Source organism: Pteropus alecto, unplaced genomic scaffold (genome assembly GCF_000325575.1).
Source record: "Pteropus alecto unplaced genomic scaffold, ASM32557v1 scaffold45, whole genome shotgun sequence".
Lineage (NCBI taxonomy): Eukaryota > Metazoa > Chordata > Mammalia > Chiroptera > Pteropodidae > Pteropus > Pteropus alecto.
In genome coordinates this window covers 39,101,018-39,105,606 of record NW_006442491.1, presented here as the reverse complement: position 1 = coordinate 39,105,606, position 4,589 = coordinate 39,101,018, and positions in this window count along the sequence as shown.

Below are 4,589 nucleotides of genomic sequence, written 5' to 3'. Positions count from 1 at the left end.
CTCCGTGGGTGGGGAGCCTTATTCCTCGAGCCCCCAGATGGTGCAGGGATTCTGTCCCTTAAACGACTCAGCTTGTGTTCCCAGCTCCGTAAGTGACACCGCTACCGGATTTGATCGATTCCCTTTCTGACCGGCCTCCCTCTCCAGCCCCCTGCCACAGCCCGGCTCTGTCCCCAAGCTGCTGTCACACTTCCCTTGGGCCTCCTGACCGCAAGCCCCCTTCCCGTGGCAGATGCTCCTCGCCCTCCCCGCGGCACGAAGGAGCTTCTCGTGGAGGATGAAGCCGGACCATGTCGCTCCCTGGCCTAAAACCCTTCCTCCGCCAGCACCGGTCACGGCCCCCACACCCCCGTTACCTGGCCCCTGGCTCCCTCCCAACATCACCTCCCTCCCTCCCCTCCCAGCCCCCAGTGAGACTAAACTCCCTCGGGGTCCCTGTGTCCCCATCGCCCACTTTCTACTCCTCTGGGCCCTGCAAATGCGGCCCTGCTCCCTGTCCCTCCTCCCTGCCGCCCTTCCGGGCTGAGCTCGGACGGCGCCTCCTTCACCAGGAAGCCCTCCCCCGTCCGCAGGTCAGAGGGAGGGGCCTCTGTCCTGTACACATGGACCTCCAGCTCCTGGCCCACCTGGCAGGCCGGACGAGTGTGGTTGGCGCTGTGCCCACACCTCCTTCCAGGTGGCCTGGCCTGCCTGGCCATCATCACGTCGCTCTGTCCAGGCCCCTCTCTGGCTCCGTGGCCCCCCCTGCCCTGCACAGCCCCCACCTCCGTGCCCAGCCGCCCAAGTGCTGAAGAATTAGCCACGACCAGAGCATCCCTTTGTCGTCTGCCTTGGACATTGAGTGGAAATACCCCAGCTCCCTCCACCCCCCGGTGGGCTGACCCCCAGGTGTGTTCTCTCCTGAGGCCCGGAGACCCTCGGTGGGTTGAACTCCAGGGTCTCATGGCGGCAGCTCCCTGACACACCTTTATTTTCTTCCTCCCCTTCCCCCAGCCCTTCTCCACTCCCCCGATGGGGTTTCCTGGGACTCCCTCCCAAATAAACTTCTTGCTCTCGAATCCTTGCCTCAGGCTCTGCTTCCGGGGGAACCTAAGTGAAGGCAATGACTGTTGTCATGTTGTTGCAGTTCCCACTCTTGGCCTTGCCGGGCGGCCAGCCCTGCGAGGGCCCAGGACGGCCCGTCCACCATGCTGAGCATCGCGTCCCGCCTGGAGCCTGCATCCCGCCTGGAGCCTGCGCCTGGCGCCTGGCAGAAGCTTCAGTAAACACGCAGTAGACGATGGGAGGCAGGAGCTCGCTCAGCTCTGGTTCAGCCAGCCGGCAAGCGGAAGGATGCTGATCTCGGGGGCCCACGGGCTGGGGGGCCGAACGTGCCTGATTGTTTGGGGCAGGAGAACGTGGAGGGGGACAGTCACTGCCGAAGAGGCTGTGTCGTCTTCTCCACCTTCGGACGGTGTGTGATGCCTTTCACGGGACTTCCAGACCGCGGGGCTGAACGAGAGCAAAGACGGGGCTTGTCTTTGAGACACACGGAGGGTCTTCGCCCTCCTCTCGTCAGAGAGGCGCGCGAGCTCTTCGTCGTCTGGCATCGCTGCTAGAAACAGAGCCCCATGGCCACTTACTCCTCGTGACTCTGATTGAGAATGACATCTCACCCGCAAGATAAGCCAAGGAGAAGAGAGAGACCACGAGATGCCCTTTACTCGATTCTGCTTTCGGCCTCCATCGTGGGCATTTACTTTTTCAAAAGGAAAGAAAGGTTATTTATTGACTGAACTCCCTGGCACGACCTCCTTTGTCAATAATTACTCATTACTATAGAAACGACACCCAAACAAACAGAAATCACCCACGATTTTCTATTGTCAAAGTTCACTCGTGAGACTGGGCAGCTGGGGCGAATCCCCAGGAATACCTGGAAGATTATATCATTATCTGCGAAGCCTCCTAACGGCGCCGAAGCAAATGGCTTTTCGCTTGTTTTGCCCCGTTGACCTCTTGGCACAGATCAGCCCGCGGAGGAAGGCTGCAGCCGCTCTCTCGCTAATGGCGAGGGGTAACTGCTGTGAGATTTGAGGCTATTTCTGACAATTCCAGATAATTAATTCTCTGAAATGGAAAGAGCGGTGTCGCACAGGAGGACGGGCGGCCAGATGAAACTGTGGCCGAGAGACAGCGTCTGAGGCCGTCTGCGTGGCTCGGGGGAGCGGTCGTGGGGACAGGGGGGCCCCCCGGATGCAGCTGTGCTGTTCCGTTCTCGGGGAGGTGGCGGGGGGACTGGGGGAGGAGGTGTCTGTGGCTCACGGCTGGCCCAGGGGGCGTCTGCCGGGATGGAACCCAGGAAGCGTCGGCGGCCAGTGTCGCAGAGCGAGCACACTTCCGGGGAGGGGCGGGGTCCCCAGGCCGAAGCCTGGAAGGAGGGCGCACTCACTGAAGGAGCGAGGGCGGGGGAGGGACAGAGGCCCCTCCGTCTCGTTTGTGAACACCCAGCACGCCGTGTCGCCCGACGCCCACGGTCGGCCGGGGGTCACGCTGTTCGGGAAACCGAGTTAGAGGTTAAGTTGTTCATGGCAACGGTAGGATGAGTCGTGTCCGGCAAAGAGTCTGGACAAGTTACCATTCAGTGTACGAGGCACTGTCACACCCCTGAGTCCCCTTAGGCAGGGACGAAAGCCGACAGTCTCAGAGGTCCCAGCTGCCTCCGCTCCCTCCCAGCCAAGGGGGCTGCAAACCCACAGCTCACGCTGAGTTCCCACCCAGGTCACCCCATGGCTTTGTCACCCTGCCCCTTCCAGAACCTTCACACAGCGACGGGTCACGAGGGGCTCCCTTTGACGGCCCCCTGCATGTGGATGCCCCGAGGGTGGCCACCTGCTGACCTTTGCACCCCGGGCACCTCCCGTCCCGTCTCACTGCTGCCCGTGCCCTCGACGCTGTGCAGCCCCGTGATGGCTCATTGTTCTCGGCCCCTTTCCTCAGAGGTTCTAGAAGGCACTGGCTCATCCTGGATGCTGCTTTAGCAATCCGGACATGCAAACTCGGGCGACTTGGGCCCCCAGACAAAGGAATCTTTATATTCTAATGGGTGTCGCCGACTTCCTGGGGGAAACGCTCCTCTCCAGATAAGCAGAGCAGAGAAGGAAGGGCCGGTGGGACGTCCCAGGGGCTTTGCAGCCGACACCGGAGGCTGCAGCCCCCGCCGAGCCGCCGGAGTCACTTCCCACCCACCGAGGCGTGTACGGTAGAGTCGGGACAAGTTGGAGAGGGAGGGAATTTGTCCTCCCGCGGGAAAGTTTCGTTACCTCCGGGTTCTCCTACTCTTCCCGGCGAGGGAGGCTCCCTGGGGACACGCGCGTCGGCCCGTCTGTGACGTGCGGGCTCCTGCAGCTCCATCTTCGTGGGGTGAGTGGGGTGTTGTTTTCCCCGGAGGAGCGGGGGCTGCCGGCCTCTGGGGTGAGAGGAGGCAGCGCTGCCCTGGTTGGTGGCTGGTGAGACCGTGACCCGGCCCTGGGCCTCGCTCGGGGGGCTGTTCTTGTCTTCTGGCTCGTGTGGTCCCCAAGGGCTCTGGTTCTGCCCGCAGACAACCCTGGGCTTGCACGTCCCCTCTGGATGTCATCGGCGGTGTGGCCTTGGGCCAGTTACTGACCAACCGCTCCCAGCTTTCCGCTCTTCATCTGGTAAATCCCGAGGGAGCCAGCCGCCAGGGGCTCTGGGAGCGCCGCCTCGGTGCTGGTCCAGCGGCGGTGCTGAGTACACGGCTTGAGTCGTCGTTATTATCTGTGTTATTATTGTGGTCATTATCACCTGTGCCTGCCGGCTCAGCAGGGAGCGAGCCCTCGGTCCGCGTTGGGTGCCCCTGTCATTCGTAATTATTGTTTCCTAGACACACACACGCACACACACACGCACGCACAGACACACACACAGACACATGCACACACATGCACACACACGGGCGCACACACGTGCGTACACACACACAGACACACATGCGCACACACACACGCACACACACGTACACACACGCACACGCACACACACACAGACACACGCACACACGCGCGCACACACGCACACACGCGTGCACACACACACAGACACACGCGCACACACACACAGAGGAGCTGTAGGAGGTGTGAGAAGCCAGCGCTGCAGGGGACGGGGCTGGTCCTGCAGTGTGCGGGGGACAGAACGGACGGCCGGGCATGGGTGATGGAGGACGCGGCCACGTTAACCCCCTCTGGGGCTCCAGGAGGCTGAACTGCAGTCTGTGTTCCATGGAGGTTCTGGAAGCCTGGCCCCCACTGCCAGGCAGCTTCTTAGAAATGCGAACGACCAGACCCGACGCCAGACCTACTAAATGGGGAGCTCTGCGCCTCAGAACGACTCAGATGCTTTCTCGGGCTTGCGGAGCCTCTGCTCTGTGTCCCCCCACTCTGTCGAGGGCTCCCCCAATTAACCAATTTCCCATGGGATCATGGGCAGGTAATGACCCAGGGAGAGAGGGACCAGGGCATGGGGACACGTTCGCATCAGAGGTGGCACCTTCGGCTAATAAAGAATGGTCAGGCCCCACAGGGGGTGTAGGA